We start from the raw sequence: 20,343 nt of genomic DNA, 5'->3' as shown, positions 1-20,343 counted from the left end.
ATGGGAGGCATCCGAGCCTGTTTGTAATCTGAGGGAAAAGAATCAGGGTAGAGGTTGAAGAGAGAGGTGAGAGAGGAGATAAGCCATGTTTTCAGATCCCTGAAGAAAGGGCAGGTGATGAAATCCAAACAGGAGCAGAGATTAGTTGCTAGTGGTAGGAGAGAGATTTCTTCCTAGAGACAGAGAGCTAAGGACAGGAACAGATGCAGGCAAATTTGTTAGTGGACTCAAGAAGCAGAGTAAGGCAAATTTGTTAGCAGACCTATCCATCCACCTCTACTTTCTTTGTGAAATGTTGGCCAGGATAGCTGCTGATAGGAGAGGACAATCCAAACCGCAAGGTGATAGGATGGATCTGCCTATTTAATAGTTGCTATGTATACTGTGCATGTTTACCAATACTCATGGAACTAGAGAACTATAGGGTATATTGTAATCAATACTACACTAAACTAGCCATAACATAATTTCATCTTTCTTTAAGCTTTTCATTGCCTGAGAATTATTTTAAATTATCAGTCATAATTACAGTACAATCTGCTTGAAGAAGTACCAGTGGATAGAAATAATCTCCCTATGTCTCACAATGCTCATCTGTAAACCAAAGCACTTAAATCACAACCACATAGGTCTCAATTCTTATGGTTAAATGTATATGAAGGGCCCTTAGTGTGCCTGCAATGTGTGAGATACTTTGGTCTCCAAGTGATATTTTCACAATGTTTTCTTAAGTGGTATTTTAAAAATTCCTTAGATTAACACAGCTTTTACTTAGCATGCCCTAAAACTCCCCTGGACTAAGAATCCATTGCAGTACATGTGACCTTCAGTAATCTCTCTCCTCAACAGCACAGAATATAATTGAAGTCAGATTGGTTTTAGGTCAACATCTTCCATAAATTCATTTCTTTATTACAGATATTTAGGAGGTAGAAAGTTGAAAATGCATTTTATAAGAATGAATGTAAATCTGCAAGCTTTAAATTTAAAAATTAGCAGAAGTGTTTAATTGTAGGACATTGTCTTAAGACTACTAGGGTCTAGGGGGATCTCTGTCTCTCTCTTTAGATTTTATTTAAATTTAAGTTAGTTAATATATAGTGTATTATCAGTTTCAGGGATAGAACTTAGTGATTCATCAGTTGCACATAACACTCATGGCTCATTACATCAAGTGCCCTCCTTAATGCCCACCACTCAATTATCCCATTCATTTTTTTATGTGACTTAAATGAAGAGCACTTTTCTCTCATCAGTAAGCAAAGCCTTTCCTTTAAAAAATCCATGAAATAAATAGATGAAAAGAGGATATATCCTTTCTGCCCTTTCACCTTCACCACCTCACCTGATTTTCCCCTAAAAAAAAAAAAAAGTCAATCAACTTTCTACTGAGTAATAAACATTTGTACTATTCTACAAATATATGTTGTGCTCATCCAGGTAAACTACATTAAAAAAAGATTTCCTTAAACATGAATAAACAAATGAATATTTAATCTGACATCAACAATAATAATGTCATAGGCAAGGATTGTAATTTTGGCCACCTGATTGCAGCTGATAGTAACTGTTAGGGTTGGTTTGTTAGGAAAATTTTGGGTTATATTCTAGGATAGTGTCTAAGATTGGGTTTCCTGGAAACATGCTTTGTTTTTTTTTTTAAGATTTTATTTATTTATTTATTCATGAGAGACACACAGAAAGAGAATGGCTGAGACACAGGCAGAAGGAGAAGCAGGCTCCATGCAGGGAGCCTGACGTGGGACTCGATCCCAGGACTCCAGGATCATGCCCTGGGCCAAAGGCAGGCGCTCAACCAGTGAGCCACCCAGGCTTCCCTGGAAACATGCTTTGAAATCAAAAGTTGCATACAGAAGACTTACTAGACAGACCTTTTAAGGAGTTATACTTAGAAAAGAAGACAAGACAACTGGGCAGAGGGAGAAGCCAGTCCACGAAACATTTGCAACTGAGACTTCAGCTAGTCCAACATAGAGCTCTAAATCAGGAATGGCCCTTCAGAGTGGTCTCCAAGTGAAGCAATCCAAATATGTCTTTGTATTCTCAGATCAGCCAGGCATTGGCTATAGCCCACTCCGTAGGAGAGGGTACAGCATGTGGCAAGGCCATCTTCTATGCCTGAGGGCAATGCCCTGGGAGAGACACACCTGCAAGCTATTGGTATTCCCAACAGTTGGGGTTGGATGAGCCAGCCCTGAAGAGAGAAGCTTTCATGGAATCCATGAAAGCCCACCATTGCACAGCACAGTCCACTTGTTTCTTAGAAGTTTACTCCATCCAGCTGTAGCTTCTCTAGGAGCTTGATTGGGAAATCTCATGTTTCCTGGGTAACTTAGAAAGGTTAGTGAGATGAACTATACCTCCTGATGCTATAGTTGACCTTAGGATCATAACTGATACTCATTATCCTCCTCCACTATCCACTCTTATTTAGCACCTGTGTGATTGAGGCAGCTTGCCTGGTAGGGTAACCCAGACACTCATCTCTGAGGAATTTGAGCCTCTAATTACCATTGCCTTCCTCAGAGGGTGACCGCTGATGGTATCCATTTACTTTTAACAAGAGGGCATGAGAAAACCAAGAGAGGCTCCAATGAATCATCCGATTGCCAAACATATCCTTCCCTGCCCTACAATGGAGCAGTAAGTAGCCTTATTTCTCCTGATGATTAGGGTCAGTCCTTGCTAGGATAGTGACTCCTTTCTTGCCTGTTAGTCTCTTGGCACATGGAGCCCAAAGTAGCCAATTGAAAGCTGAAGCTTAAACTGTAATAGGATTCTTATGTCTGCTGACAACAGGGTCTCCAGACCCACAATGCCCAGAGAGGGATGAGAAGTACAATATCTCAAATGTGTCACTGGGAGTAAGGATATAAAAGGACAGCTCCATTTTATTCCTTGGTTCCCAAACTTTTGTATTTTACCTATCAGAGATACAGAAACACCATATAATGTTTTTCATTTAGGATTTATACAGCATTCTAGAAGATGGTGCCAACCTCACAAAGTATCCTCCTCAAGATGGAGCCTCAGATGCATCTTTAAGAAGCTGTTTTACCACTTAACCAGACTGATGGCTTCTGAGGAATACAGCATGAGATAGGACCAATGGATCCCATGGGCATGTGCCACTGCTACACCCCTTTGTTATAAAGTAGGTTCCTACACGGGTCTGAAAGAATCCAGCTAATGATAGGCAGTAGTTTTCCTATGGAAAACTTGGAAAACTACTTACTATCTCATCATGGTCATATGCTCTCTCTCTACCATGGCTCGATAGTACACTGAGTACTTTTTTGAATGGTGTATAGTTTTCACAGCAGAAGGCATATCCTTGTGCCAGAACCCCAGGGGTTTACATTATGATTTTCCTTTGAGATTTGCCAGGAAGTACAAATGATATCTTTTCCCACCACAACTACTTCTAGTATACGCATTTTAAATAAAGGTGATAGCATCCACAATAAATGCTTCTTGGGTGGAAAAAAATACCTTATAGATACTACAATAGTGTGTGGTTCTTTAAAGTTCAACTCTACCAAACAAAATCCTATTCCTTAATATTTCATTTCTCTTACTGGATTTTCTTGGGCATTACATGAGCAGGGTTAATATTGATTTCATGGAAAATACACAAAACATATATGAGTGCTAAAAACCTATAGTGAATAACGGCTCTAATTGGCGGATTTTTCTCTTGATGGATTGCTTTATCTTGAAGTCATATAGTGAGAGTGGACTGTGTGTATGTGTCTGTTGGTTGCCATTTACTACCTTGTAGATGTTGTCTATGTTTGATCCTCAGTGCTTATGTGTATGACTTGGGCTTTAATAATTAAGTAAAAATAGTTTATATTTTACAATTTAATTCCACAAAAGTCTTTCAATCATTATGTCAAGCATTTAAAAGATATCAACAATATTTTACTATCAGCCTATGGTTTTACTGATAGCCCATTCAACTCAATAAATGTGCTTTCAGATAGTCTATATGTCATAGTGATCTTTCTCCTTCAGGCTATGAAACCATTTGAACATTTGAAAAGAAAACATCCTGATAAAGTAGGTAAATGTATATAATATTTCAAATCTTTAAAACAGAACTTTGAGCTATATAGCACTGCTACTTCCTTAGTTAAGAAGGTTAAGAAGAATATATAAATGAACAACAATGGAGTGCTTGGGTCCTAGAAAATTGCAGAAATCATTATAAAACCTGGTAACACTCATACAGCTGCTAAGACTTCTATATGAATGGAGAGACTACAATTTCAATAGTGATGTAGCAAAATCCAGTATTTTAAAAGAACTGTCACTGACCAATGATTAGATTCAAAGATGTATCTATGAGTTGTTAGTTGAGAAGTAATTAATTGGCACATTAAAAACAATAAAAATGCTGGGTGGCTAGGGTGGTTCAGTCAGTTAAGTGTCTCTCTCCTTTTTTTTTTTTTTTAAGATTTATTTATTAGGGGATCCCTGGGTAGTTCAGCGGTTTAGCACCTGCCTTCGGCCCTGGGTGTGATCCTGGAGACCCAGGATCGAGTCCTGCACCAGGGTCCCTGCATGCTTCTCTCTCTCTCTCACGAATAAATAAAGTCTTTTTTTTTTTTTTTAAGATTTATTTATTCATGAGAGACACAGAGAGAGAAGCAGAGATATAGACAGAGGGAGAAACAGGCTCCCTGCGGGGACCCCAATACAGAATTCCATCCCAGAACCACGGGATCATGCCCTGGGCCAAAGGCAGACGCTCAACCACTGAGCCACCCAGGTGCCCTGGTGTCTAACTCTTGATTTCAACTCAGGTTATGATCTCAGGGTCTTGAGATCAAGCCCCACATCTGGCTCTGTACTGGGTGTGGAACTTGCTTGGGATTCTCTCTCTCCCTCTCCCTCTGCCCTCCACCCCCACTCCCCCCACACAATACACACACACACTCTCTCTCTCTCTTAAAAAAAAAAAAAAGGCAAGTCAAATTTCCACTCAGATTGATGAAATACAGTTACTGATAATAAGGCCTTTTAATGGCAACTATTGTTCTCTGTGATGATTATAAACTGTTAGAAGGGATATTTGTAAGTTCTTTAGAATCTAACTATACTAGAGCATCTAGACTTGCTGTTGTAGAATTTTGGTTTGATGAAACACAAGTACCATTGGAGAATTAAGTGCCCTGTGCTTCTGTTAGAGCAAATTGCACAGTTGGAAGACATAGAACTGTAGAGCCCACCTAAAGGAAGTATGTCCTAAAGTTCTCGCAAAAAACTGCATCATGCATCGACATCAACTGGTTTCAACAAATTTTAGCCCCATCCTTTATCTATTACAATTAAAACCATCAATAAGGGGATCCCTGGGTGGCTCAGCGGTTTAGCACCTGCCTTTGGCCCAGGGCGTGATCCTGGAGACCCAGGATCGAGTCCTGCATCAGGGTCCCTGCATGGAGCCTGCTTCTCCCTCTGCCTGTGTCTCTGCCTCTCTCTCTCTCTCTCTTTCTCTCTCTCATGAATAAATAAATTAAAAATCTTAAAAAATAAAAATAAGTAAATAAAACCATCAATAAAATAAAGTAACATAGCAAATATGATTACCTTTTCATAAAACTTAATGTTAGTAAGGAGCAGTATGTGAGGCTTCTTCTGCAAATAGAAGTCAGATGGCTTCCTGAAGGAAACTAACAAGATTTTTAAGTCTTTTTGATATAATTTATTTTTCAGAAGCAAAGGAGACAGATTTAGCAAAGGAGATCAGCAAACACAAAAAACAGCTTATATACTATGGTTTGAATTTTTCAGAAAAACTTAACATAAATATCATTTCACTTCAAGTGAAATTGTATATTATGTAAATATGCAAATTTAGCAACTGCCACTGAAAGCTGGAAATACTTTCAATCATTGAATGAGAAAATGACGTAATGGAATGCAGGAGTTAACTGAAATCAATGTATTAGTCACTGAGAATAGGGTTCGGAATTTTCCAGGTAGTTTAAAAAGTCAAACTTCTAATCAGATACAAGCAACAACCAGATAACCCAAGCTACAGCAGCATGGCTTAAGAGCCAAATCCAGGGGGAAAAAAATCATTGTCTTATAATCCTGCATGACACTTTGTTAGAAGTTCCCACCTGTTCAGATAAGAATTCCCCGAAAGTATTTCTGAGAGTCCCAGAGGAGTAAGTCACATACCTTAACCGGTCAGTCCAGGTTCTTCACTTCTATATTAAGGCTGGTTCCCAGCCCTGCAATACTCAGGCTCTGCTATGGTAAGTGCCAGCTGGAGATCTGCTTAAATGCTGTTGCTTGTTTCTGCCATGTTGATGTTGTACACCAGGAGTGCCAATCACTCCAGCTACCAGTGTGGCCAAATCATGTAATATTATAGCAGCAGTGAGCTGCTAAGTAGGAAGGGAAACTTTTTTCTCCTCTATTATACTGTTAGAGGGTCTTGTGACTGCATTCCAACTGGTGTTAAGGGTTAACTTACCTCAAGATTATCCACTCCTTGACTACTGACCTAAACCTCATAGTTTATAACAGAATTAACCTACTTCCCCTGAGATCCTGCAGACTGCTGGCCTTAAGAAACAAAGGACCAGACTTGGGAGAAGAGAAAGCCTCACCACTTGAAAACATCCACCACCGAGTGTGATATCCTCAATAAAAGACACCTGGGAGCCTTGATTCCTGACACAGGGGGAGGTGTGTGGATGGCCTCGCCAGGACCTGGCTTGTCAGGGGTGTGCTTTACTAAGAGACACCTGGGAGCCCTGATTACTGACAAAGCAGAGAACTCTGGATGCCTTGCAAAGACAAATCATTAACTGCTGAGCACCAGCTTCTGCACGTACTCCCTTCCCCATTTCCTGTGCCTTCTCCTCTAAAAACCTCTGGCTTCACCTGCAAGGGGAAGACAGTCTTTGGGACATGGTCCTCCACCTTCCCAGGTTCCCAAACTCCTGAATAAAGCAACCTTTTCTTTCCAACCAATACTTGTCTCTGAGTATGGCTCTCTAGAAAACAAACACCCAGAACAGCTTGCTTCAATCACTTAGATGTTGCTAAATCCAATCCACACCAGACTTTCTATAGGATAAGTTGTCTTTGACCTTTAGTTGTCCTTTTATTGTGATTTGCTTCCATTGAGTTCTTCACAATTTACAGGTGCCTATATATGCCTGAAATCCAATCATTGACATCCCAATGATTTTCTCAAGGGCTTATCAGCATCTGTATAAACCAAATCAAATGGAATAGATGTAAATAGACACAGGTAAATGAGAAGTTGCCTGTCTCTGCCTATAGCTGTTTTAGAATTTAAGTTTCAGCTAAGCTAGGATATGCTATTACATTCTCAGAAAAAGCATAAAGGATTTTACTGTGCAACTTTAAGAGTATTTATATATTTAGAAAGAAAAATATACTAAAACTAGGGTTCTGGAAATTGTGTTTCTAGTTTCAACTCTGTCTCTAATTTTCTGTGTGATCTCATGCTGTGAATCTATTTCTTACCATACTGTATTTTTTTAAAAGATTTTATTTATTTATTCATGAGAGACAGAGAGAGAGAGAGGAAGAGACACAGAGAAAGGGAGAAGCAGGCTCCATGCAGGGAGCCTAACGTGGGACTCGGTCCCGGGTCTCCAGGATCACACCCTGGGCTGAAGGCAGCGCTAAACCACTGGGCCCCCTGGGCTGCCCTCTTACCATACTTGTATTAAATAGTTTAACAAGGCAGCTTTGATTATAAAAGAAGGTGATAGGGATGCCTGGGTGGCTCAGCGGTTGAGCGTCTGCCTTTGTCTCAGGACCTCATCTTGGAGTTCTGGGATCGAGTCCCACATTGGGCTCCCTACATGGAGCCTTCTTCTCCTCCCTCTGCCTATGTTTCTGTGTCTCTCATGAATAAAATAAATAAAACCTTTTAAAAAAATAAAACAGGGTGATAGATGTGAAAGTGCTTGGAAAATATGAACTGTACTATTCAAATGTGAAGGATTCTTATTTTTATGATATTTAATCAAAAGTTTACCTTTTGAATTTACTTGTCCACCTAAGGAAGCTATGACATTCACTCATAAAAGTTTCTCAGTCAACTTTTAGAGGGTGTATGAGATAATTTACTTTAGAGGAGCTTTATCATAGGATTTTCGAGCTAGAAAGGACTGCAGATTACATAGCTCAAATCTCTCATTTTTCAGATGAGGAAATTGAGTCCCAAGGAAAAACAGGTTACTTCAGTTGCAGGTGGTATAAAAGATCAGGAACCCAAAATCCTGATCAATACATAGTACTCACTTCACCACATCATAGAAAAGTACCCTCAAGGACATTACTTCTTTTCAGAGATTATTCAATATTCAAAGTGAACAGTTGGTCACTGTGCTTATTCACTAGGCCTCTGGGTAAGCTATATGATATTCATTCACACCATTGCTTATCCCCAGAGCTTTTACACACTAGGGTTCATAGAGTCCAGTTTTTAGGAGACCAAAAAATGGTATTTATTTAGTCCCTTTTCTGTACTATTTGAGGCACGAAGACCAGCATTTAATAAGACAGACAAATCACTAATATAATAGAGCTTATATTCTACTGAAACACTAGACATAAAAGCAATATGTGTTTTAAAAGTAACCTATTCTCTCAAGCTTATAGAACACAAAGCTAATGCTCACCTTGGCAGTGTATGTCTTTAGTTGGAAGTAACTATTGGAATATTTCATCTCCATACTGGATTAATATTAAAATTTCAGTCTTCCTAGAAATAGTTTCCAAGTCCTTTCACCATTTAAGAATACACGTATAGAGGCCTACATGCAATATGAGAAACATATATCTGTATGTTTCAGGTATCTGCCTACTACTCAATGACAAACATATATTGTCAATAGAGACCTTTGGTGGCATTCATTCCCCAAGCACAGAACAGCCCTTAGTTTAGTGGGAAGGAGAAAAGACCACCTTTTAACACCTATGTCTGGACATTTTATTTTCCCTTCACATATTGGAGCAGAGGAAATTCATTCAGCTATTTTATGCTCCTGAATTCTTCTCCTTTATGCCACCTGACAATCAGCTGCTATATATTCTCCTGGTTGGAGGAGTAGTGAGAACAGAGTATGTAAAGCTCTGAAAAATGGAGCTGGGATCCAGGATTCAATGAGCCATAGACAGAACCAAGATGAAAGACAGCCAAGGACTAGGTTGTAGACAGCAGTCAGGTGATCAACTAATTGATAGCTGAAATGTAGCCTGGTGATGATAATACCAAATAAAGTGTCAGAAATTAGATGAGTGGTGCAGTGAACAGATGGTCAGCCTCTTTATAATTGTGTCACTGCTAATCAGTTTTATTGAGGTACAATTTACATGCAATAAAATAAAACCACTTTATGTGAGTTCAGTGTGTTTTGAGATATGGACATACCTGTGTATCCACTACCACATCAATATTATAATGTCTTAGGATGGACTCCTGTTTTCCCACCACATTGTCTTCTCAGCTATTTCCTCCTGCAGGTCCTAAGATTTCTAGGATTTCTTTGCTCCAATGGAAAGTATCAATGAAGTACCAGCAGCAATAACACCTTAAGATAAATTTTTGTCCCCAGACCTAATTGCTACAGATCTTACTAACGGGATCTGTAAAGGGCTTGAAGAATGTCTCTGCAGCAAGCATCACAGATGTTCTACTGCCTGGCCATAGGAAGAGTATGGAGAAACATTTCATAAATCCAGGTGCTTATCTGTCCAAATACAGAAACTTTTAACAACTTATTGTATTGTTTTCCTTTTGTCCCTTAAAATCCTAGAAAAGTGGACAGGAAGTAGGTAGTAGAGGTGAGGGTCAGAACTAGAAGGTATTGGTTGAAGTAATGATAGATAATGTCTGCAATTCCCAAGATCCACCCCAAACCTTGGCACACAGTGCATGTTTAATATCATGAGCCCTGATAATAAGATAATGCTGTGAAGCTTTGGCTTATTTGGTATTGCCATATAATTTACGCTCACACAGGGAGAGTAGCTAACCTGTCTTTGCAAGTCCAGGTATAAAATTAATCAACTTCTTGTGACTGCCTCTGATTCTTCATAGGCAAGTCCTAACACACTTAACCAAAGGAATCTTTGTAAGTTTTCCAAAATAAGAGCCAAACAGCTAATGTTTCTGCATTACCCACAAAAAAATCAAAGGGAAAATATTATCCACCCAAAATTTGGAAAATATGAGTTGCCAGTGGCTTAGTGCACATGGAAAGAAAACCAAGCTAGGATAAATATTAAGCAATGTAAGATTCTTGTTTTCTTTATGTATAATTTTTCTATCACAGTTTTTCACTTAAAAATGGTTATTTAAATCCCTGGATAAAATAAAGATAAATTTCTTGTAATAGAAATTAACATCTAGAGGAAAAGTACCTTTCAAATGCCATATTTATGGGCATTTTTAATGTTATGGTAGTATTTTCTTCCTTTTTTTAAGATTTATTTATTTATTCATGAGAGACACAGATTGAGAGGAGAGGCAGAGAAACGGACAGAGGGAGAAGCAGGCTCCTTGCAGGGAACCCAATTCGGGACTCGAACCCGGATCCGGGGATCACTACCAGCCAAAGGTAGGAGCCCAACCACCGAGCCACCCAGGTGTCCCTAGTGTTTTCTTCCTAATAGAAACCACAGTTGATTTGGAGAGGATAAGTATATCACATAAACAATTTTAAAAAGTAAGTACTTCTGTTATAAGATTTATTCTGAGATTCTTTCCCCTGCCCTCTGTCATCTGGCTACCTGTATTGTAACCTGAAAAAAACTTTTCCTTATAGCATTGAGACAAAGTTGGATGGAGATGCACAGAAATTCTGGAATGCTTCAGTCTTGCAAGAACTTACTGTTTAACAGAGTTTTGACATAATCTCAGCAGACTGTGTATAGAACTTGGAAGATATTTTTCCTCTAGAAATATGTGAGCAAATTAAATTTGTATGCCAAAGAATAATTATATAACATTAATTCATATAATAATCAGAAATGCTCAGTATCTATTAAGTGAATTCCTAAAACTCTTAATATAGAATCCGAGATTCATGGTGTCCTTTTAACTTTCAAATCAGATGAAGCCGAGCTGGTTTGAACTGGATTTTTAAGTCATTAGTTGTATACAGAAAGGAGTTTTGCATCCTTGCAGCTGAAAAAAAAATTATGTATGACATGCAAAATCAGAGTAGTTGCTCTAAAGATAGGAAAGACAAAAGAAAGAAAAAATAATTTTTAACTGGTTAGAATAGTCCATATAGGTAAAATCCAGGCAGTTTTTTTTCCATGTATAATTCATTTAAGGTTGATAGCTTTGACAAACAGATAAGGAAATTGACATGATGAGGTTTTGCCAAAGCAAACTATAATATAAAAGTTTGTCTTTCTAGCTGTTAAATGTCTCTTTGTTAACCTGCTTAAAGAAACCAAATTTTATTTGCAATCAAAATTAAAAGATATTTGTTCACAGATATTAACATTACATTAATTTCATTTAAAAATTTTTGCAATTTTGCATTCTGTGTCATCATATATCTGTTTAATATAAATACTGAAAATATTAGATATATGTGAACTGGTGATACATAGCTCCAAATGATATTGTTATATGAAATAAATTCAGTAGGTAGTCAAAGTATATACTAGTCTATCATTTGTACAAAAAGGAAAGCACACAAAATAGATCTTTTGGTACATTAACTGAATATCTCTGGATAGACACACAAATAATGGTAACAATGAGTTTCTCTATAGAGAAGGAAAAGGTAAGAGAGGTCAGGAGAACTTTTTTGTATTTGCTCTTTTGTTGAATTTGAATTTTTTCTAGCCAAAAGCATTACACACCTCACAATCACACACATAGTTATATTACTCAACTTTTCCTCATTCTAAAATTGATGCTCTGGGAAGATGGACTATGCTTTCATTCTCCTCATCCCACCTTCCTGGGATGCTTTGAGCATTCCCTGCCACAGAGTATCACAGTTTAAGTACCATAGAGGAGTGGCATGGTCTATAATCCTGGTTCCACTGATTCTTAGCTTTGTGACTTTGTGTTTTTATCTCTTTTTGACCTTTAACTTATTGATCCGTAATACGATCACCACAATTCCAACCTCATAGGGATGTCATAGTGCTTAAATGAAAGTCTGTCTAAAAATGCTTAGCACAGGGGACCCTGAGTTGCACAGTTGGTTAAGAATCTGACTCTTGGTTTTGGCCCTAGTCGTGATCTCAGAGTCATGAGATTGAGCCCTGCATTAAGCCCCTGTCCAGCTCTGTGCTCCGCACAGAGTTTGCTTGAGATTCTCTCTCTCTCCTTTTCCCTCTCCCTCTGCCCTGCCTGCTCATCCTCTTGTTCTCTCCCTAAAATAAATAAATAAATCTTTAAAAAATAATAAAATTAAAATGTTTAGGCCAGTGCTTATAATATGACAGGTGTTCAAGAGATGATTGTCTTATATTCTGGGCACCATCCTAGATTCTAGGGCTACCAAGATAAAAGTTTCCTATTTGTAAGGAGCTCAAACTCTACAATGGCACAGAAGCCTACAGATTAAACAAAAAATATATGTCTGGCCCATAAGGGAATGGACACAATGTATATTGAATTAATAAATGATACAATAATATACTATAAGTATACTTAGAGTATATTGATGTGGGGGGATAGAAAGCAGGCAAGGCAGATTCTTAATAAGCATCTTTCTTGGGGTTATTAATGTACAACTTATATACAAATGGAAAAATATGTGGAAATCCTATAAGCATTCAGATCAGGAGATAGTATTAACATTAATTTTCAAAAATAGAACTCTGTTCTCTGTTTCTTTTATATCTTTCCTTCCTAGAAATAAAACTTTTATTGAGCTGTGGCTTTTCAGTATCCTTTGCTGAGTTTGATATTGGAAAAATATCCAAATATCACTTTTCTTTTTAGTCAAAGGGATGCTTTTTCAAGGTTTATTCTTACAAATTTACATTTTTGCTTTATTCAGGAAAACATGAAAACTTGACTTTGGAAAGGTATTTCTTTTTGTTGTCTTAAAATTCAGAGACTATTTCTTAGAGTAGTTTTAGATTTACAGAAAAATTAAACAGAGAGTGCAGAGAGTTCCCACATAATCCCTCTTCTTTGACCTGTAAACACACCCATTTTCCTTTATTATTGACATCTTGAATTGGTATGGTACATTTGTTACAACTGATGAAGCAATATTGATATATTATTATTCAATAAAATCCATAGTTTACATTAGGCTCACACTTGTTATAGGTTTCTATGGGTTTTGCCTAATGTATAATGTCATATATCCACCATTAGGGGTCATACAGAATAGTTTCACTGCCTAAAAATTCCCCGTGCTTTACCTATGCCTTCCTTCTCTCTTCCCTCTAAAACCTGGGAACCACTGATCTTTTTACCATCTTCACAGTTTTGCCTTTTCCAGAATGTCACATTATTAGAATTATATGTTAGGAAACCTTTACAGATTGGCTTTCATTTAGCAATATATATTTCAAGTCTTCTTATTTATTTTTTATTTTTTTAAATAAATTTATTTTTTATTGGTGTTCAGTTTACCAACATACAGAATAACACCCAGTGCTCATCCCGTCAAGTGCCCCCCTCAGTGCCCGTCACCCATTCACCCCCACCCCCTGCCCTCCTCCCCTTCCACCACCCCTAGTTCGTTTCCCAGAGTTAGGAGTCTTTATGTTCTGTCTCCCTTTCTGATATTTCCCACACATTTCTTCTCCCTTCCCTTATATTCCCTTTCGCTATTATTTATATTCCCCAAATGAATGAGAACATAGACTGTTTGTCTTTCTCTGATTGACTTACTTCACTCAGCATAATACCCTCCAATTCCATCCACGTTGAAGCAAATGGTGGGTATTTGTCGTTCAAGTCTTCTTAAATATGCATTAAATGTCTTTTGGTGACTTGGTAACTCATTTCTTTTTAGCACTGAATAAGATTCCATTGTCTGGATGTACCACAGTTTCTTTATCCATTTACCCATTAGTGAGTTTTAGGCAATTATTGGTGAAGTTGCTATAAACATTCATGTGCAGGTTTTAGCATGAACGTAAGTTTTCCACTCATTTGGTAAATACCTGGGAGCATCATTGCTGGATTGTAGGACAACAGTTTAGTTGTGCAATAAACTGAGAAACTGTATTACAGAGTGGCCATACCATTTTGCATTCCCACCAGCAATGAATGAGAGTTCCTATTACTCCACATCCTTGCCAGCATTGAGTGTTAGTCCTTTAGATTTTAGCTATCTTATTTTATTTTATTTTTAAAGATTTTATTTGTTTATTCATGAGAGACACACAGAGAAAGAGAGGCAGAGACATAGGCAGAGGGAGAACAGGCTCCCTGCAAGGAGCCCAATGGGGGACTCAATTCCGGACCCTGGGATCACGCCCTGAGCTGAAGGCAGATGCCCAACAGCTGAGCCACCCAGGTGTCCCAGATTTTAGCCATTTTAAATGTGTAGTAGTATCTCATTGTTATTTAAATTTGCAATTCCCTAATGGCATATGATATTGGGCATCTTTTCGTATGTTTGTTTGCCGTCTGTATATCTTTTCTAGTGTGGTATCTCTTTAGATCTTTTGTCCATTTTTTATTTTTATTTTTTATTTTTTTTGCCACAAAACATTTTATTTACAAAATATATATACTGAATACTATACATTGGGCCCTGTCACCGTGGAAACACGTTCAAAGCCATCTTTTGTCCATTTTTAAATGGATTGTCTATTTTCTTATTGTTGAGTTTTAAGAGTTCTTTGTATATTTTATATGCAAGTCCTCTATCAGATCTTCGTTTTGCAAATATTTTCTCCCAGTATGTGGCTTGTCTTTATGTTCTCTTGTCGGTGCCTTTTGCAAAGTAAAAATTTTGAACTTAATAGAGTCTAATTTAACTACTTTTTCTTTCATTGATCATGCTTTCTTCTATTGATCATTAAAGCCAAGCTCACCTAGATATTTCTTCTATGTTCTCACCAAAAATTTTATAGTTTTGCATTTTACATTTAGGTCTAAGATCCATCAGGAGTTAATTTTTGTGAAAAGTGTGATAAGGTCAGAGTTTAAATTGATTTTTTTTTTAAAGGGGATGTCTAGTCATTCTAGCACTGTTTGTTGAAATGACTTTTTTTTTTTTTTTTTTTGCCAATGGATTGCCTTTCTTTGCTCCTTTGTTAGAGATCACTTGGCTATTTTTGTGTGAGTTTATTTCTGAGCTCTCTATTTTGTTCCATTATTCTGTTTATCTATTCTTTGCTAATACCACATTGTCTTGAGTATTGCAGCTCTATACTAAATCTTACCTGAAATTAGGTAGTGCCAGTCCTACTTTATTCTTCTTCAATACTGTTTGGTATTCTGAGCTTTTGCCTCTCCATATACACTTTAGAATCATGAAAAGTAATCCTTTAAGGATTTGGGTTGAATTGAGTCTATAGATCAATTGAGGGAAGAACTGACATCTTAACAGTATTGAGTTTTCCTATCCATGAATGTGAAATCTCTATTTATTTAGATCTTTGATTTTTTTCCTTAGAGTTTTAATAGTTTTCCTCACATAGGTCTTGTGCATATTAAATTAGATTTATACCTAAGTATTTCTTTCTTTTTGGGCAGGGGGTGCTAATAAAAATGGTGTTGTGTTTGCCCCTCCAGCTCTACTGAGGTATACTTAATATACAATACTGTGTAAGTTTAAGGTGTACAATGTGATGATTTGATTGATACACATATATGTTGCAAAGCACTTACCACAATAAGATTAGTTAACACTCATTTACCTCACATAATTACCATTTTGTTGTTCATGTTATGGTGAGAACATTAAAACTCTACTCTCATAGCAACTCCTAAGTATACAATACAGTATTGTTAACTATAGTCAGTGCTGCTGTGTTTTTAATTCAAGTTCCAATTGCTCATTTCTGGATACAGAAAAGCAATTGACTTCTTATATTAACTTGATATCCTGTAATCTTACTATGATTGCTTATTCATTCCAGGAGTTTTTCTGTTTGTTTTGTTTTAGTTTTTGTTTTGTCAAACCTTTGGATTTCTATTTGTTGCCCTTGCCTTTTTTGGCTTCCACTCTTTTTCTGCCTTTTTAGTTTTAAAAATAAACATTATATCTGATTTATTTTATGTGATTACATTTTTCTTGTCTTTTTAATTAGACTTAAAAAAAATTAGGTCCAGGAGAGGTGTAGGGACAGAAATGGGATAAAAAAATTAGTGGTTACCCCAGAGTTTGCAATGTACATTTATGACTAATACAAGTCCACTTTCAAATAATATTACACTACTTCACCAGTAATGCAAATACCTTGTGAGAGTTTTCCCCATTCCTCCCTTCTGTTCCTTTTAACATTGCTGCCAATCATTTGTCCATGAGGTACAATCATTGAATATATTTTTACTGTTATTTTTCTGAACTAAGAAAAATTAAAAAAAAAAAAACTTACCTTTATTTTTTCTGTAACACTCTTTCTTTTGTAATGTAGATTTGAGTTTCTAACTCATATTATTTTCTTTGTCTCTGAAAATCTTCTTTTAACATTTCTTGCAAGGCAGGTCTATTGGCAAGAAATTGTCTCATTTTTATTTTTCCTTAACTTTTGAAGGACTATTTCACTGGGAATATTATTCTAGGTCAGTGTGTTTTCTTCCTTCAACACTAAACATTTCAGTTCACTCTCTTCTTGTTTGTAAGGCTTCTGAAGTCCAGTGTAATTTTTATCCTTACTCCTCTATAAGTAAGGTATTTCTACCCCACCCCCTACCCAGCTTCTTTAAATTTTTTTCTCTTTGTCTTTGGTTCTCTGCAGTGAGAATATACTATGGTTTGCCTGCAGATATTTTAGTATTTATCCTGCTTGGTATTCTCTGAGCTTCCTGGATTTGTGATTTGCTGTCTGTCATTAACTTTGGAAAATTTTCAGTCATCAGTTCTTCAAACATTTCTTGTGTTTCTCTCTCCTCCTCTTCTGGTATTTCCATTAAACCTTCTGTGATTGTCGCACTGTTCTTGGATATTTTGTCCCATATTTTTCATTAATTTTTCTTCTTTGCATTTCGGTTTTGGAAGTTTGCACTGATATACTTTCAAGCTTTCATTTTCTCCTCTGCTGTGTCCGATCTATTGATGAGCTTTATTTCTGTTACATAGTTTTTTATTTCTAGCATTTTTTCCCACATCATTGCTTATATTACCCATCTGTTCTTGCATGTTGTTCAGTTTTTCCATTAGAACCCTCAGCATATTGATCATAGTTATTTTAAATTCCTGGTCTGATAATTCCAAAATCTCTGCCATATCTGAGTCTCATTCTGATGTTTGGTTTATCTCTTCAGATTGTGTTTTTTTCCCTTTTAGTACATCTCGTAAATTTTTTTATTGAAAGCTAGACATGCTTTATCAGGTAAAAGGAAGTTAGGTAGATAAAACTTTACTATGAGGCTTTATGTTTATCTGGCTAGGAATTTTATGTTTATCTGGCTAAGAATTATTGTTTGCTGTAGCTGTGGTGTCTGAGGCTAAAATTGCCTCTAGTGTCCTTGTTTTTGTTTCTCTTGTTGTCTTTGGATTCCCTAGTGACTCTTTAAATAGGGTCTGAGGTTTGCAGTTCCTTTAGCTGCAATTCCCTATTATTACACAGAAGCTCTACTGATGTGGTAGTATGGTCAGGTGTGGGAGGAAGGAAAGCATTCTCTAGTCCTCTGATTAGTTCTGTCTTTTAGTGAGCCTGAGTTGAGTATTTCCCCTTTTCTATGTTGAAGGTTAGAAGGGACTGGAGTTGGGTGTTTCCTCTCCCCAAGGTCAGGTAGGCTTCGGCAAAATAGGCCAGATCCTGTTAAGAAGAACAGATTGCTCTGGGAGTAATTTTAAAAGTTACTTTTCCTCTCCCCCATGAGGATTTCTCAGATCTTCACAGTGAGAATTTATTAGGCGTCTTGAAGGTAAAACTCAGAAAAGTTGGGAGACCTCTTCAATACTGAACCTGGGAGTTTTTAGCTCTCAAGCAGGTCCACGCAGAGCCTCCAGCAAGTCCACAATTAGAATTTAAAGTATTCCTACTGATATTTGCTCCAACTGTCATGTTGGCTTCAGCTGATGGCTTCTGCTCCCCGTAAACTGTGATCTGGTAAGCTGCGATTCTCTACATCCATCTGTCTGTCTCTCCAGTTTTCAGGGCAGCAATTTGCCCAGTGACCTCAATTCTCCGACTCTAAGAAGAGTTCCTGGTTTTCAGTTAGTTCAGCTTTATTTTCTTATGGTGAGAATGGGAGCTTCCAAGCTCTTTACATGTTGGACCAGAAACTGAAAATCCTTCAGCATTTCTCTGTGAAATTATGCTTAAAATCTAGATCACAATTAAAAAGTGCTAGTGGCAAATTTTCAGGCTCTTCTTATTCTCCATAAACTCAGACAAATATATGTATTTCTTTTGTTTTGATCCTTAAAAGGAAAAACAAAAGATTTTTAATGTCTGTTGTCTTCTAAGCACTTTCCTTCCAAATGCTCTGCTCTTTTTGGTCTGTTACTGTTCTTATAATACAATAGGTCAAAGGTAGGGGAGGTATTAAAGGTAATAATAAGACAAGAATACTTAGTGGCCACAAGTTCTTTCCGTATAGCTTGATACATTCTAAACTATCTGAATCTGATGTATCTTTATTTTTTTTTCTGATGTATCTTTAAAAGACTCAGGTGCTCAAAAAAAAAAAAAAAAGACTCAGTGCTCTATATTATTTTTTTTAAAAAGATTTATTTGACAGAGACAGAGCACAAAGGGCGGGGGTAGCAGAGGGAGAAGCAGGCTCTCTGCTGAACAGGGAGGGAGGTGGGACCCTGGGATCATGATTTGAGCTGACAGCAGACACTTAACCAACTGAGCCACCCAGGGGCCTCAATGCTCCGTATTATTTAGTAGTAATCCAAATTTCATGTTTCACTTTGTCTCCTCCTCAATCACTGCCCAACTTCCTGCTTCCTATTACTATGAGCTAAGAGTTAATCAAGTCATTTGCAAGTCATCTGTCAGTCTACTGAGAAAGTTTTGCAATGTTTTGGATTCAAATTGGGGCACTTACAAATATTAGAAACTGAATAAATAAAACTGTTCATTAAGGATTAAATTGTAATAACCTAAATATATTTACTAATAGGTGGTTGTGAAGAGGAAGATTTAAAACTTTATTCCACTGAAAATTTTGCTTTTTCAAATCCTGTTACTTATAGGATTGATTGGATTATGGAATACTATCTGGCTCATTTGTAACTATGTGAAAACAAATTGGTTGAATATTTACTGCTTTCCATGCTTATATTTGTATGTGTGTATAAACATATATACTTATATATTTCTTCACACATACATAAAATAGCACATTCTACACATTTGGGGGGAAATTTAATGAATGTTCAAAAATGTCTTTTGCTGATTGAATTATCCTTCTGCTTTAAACTTTTGAAATGCTCAATTTTTTTCAATGACAGATTTGCTGTTACAAAATGTTTTTTTTTTTAATGTAAAAAACATCATACACTTTGACTATAATCACTGGCTAGAGAGAATTTCTTACAAGTATAATGAGAAAGGACTGATTGAAGATCTCTGCCATCATGCTGGGATGGGATGGGAACCCTGTAGGCAGTTCCAAAGTTGAAAATAGAGAATATATATTGATTCATATTAACATAATAGGCATTCTTGGATAGTTAAAACTAGCTGAACTGTGACAGAAGCCCAAGTAATTATTTCTAGCAGAGGCACAAATTTGGGGGTAATAATAAGAATAATGGAAAGAAAACCCCACCAATAATACTAATGCTAACGTTTACTGACTGCTTACTATATGCCAGGAATTGTTCTAAGAGCTTGTACATGTATTATGTTGCTGAATTTTGCCTTAATTCTGTGATATAGCCATAAATGAGTAAACGGAGGCACTCAGAGATTAAATAACTTGTTAAATGTTAGAGTCTGAGGGCACCTGGGTGACTTAGTGGTTGAGCATCTGCCTTTGGGTCAGGTCATCATTCCGGGGTCCTGAGATTGAGTCCCACATCAGGCAACCTGTTGTGGTGAGCCTGCTTTTCCCTCTGCCTCTCTCTGTGTGCCTCTCACGAATAAATAAAATCTTAAAAAAAAAAAAAAAAAGTCAGAGTCTGTATTCAAACTCACTCCTGACTGGCACCACTATGTTTAAGATTGAGTTTTCAGAATGTTAACTTA

Source organism: Vulpes lagopus, chromosome 6 (assembly GCF_018345385.1).
Source record: "Vulpes lagopus strain Blue_001 chromosome 6, ASM1834538v1, whole genome shotgun sequence".
NCBI classification, from domain to species: Eukaryota; Metazoa; Chordata; class Mammalia; order Carnivora; family Canidae; genus Vulpes; species Vulpes lagopus.
This window is presented reverse-complemented; position numbering follows the sequence as displayed.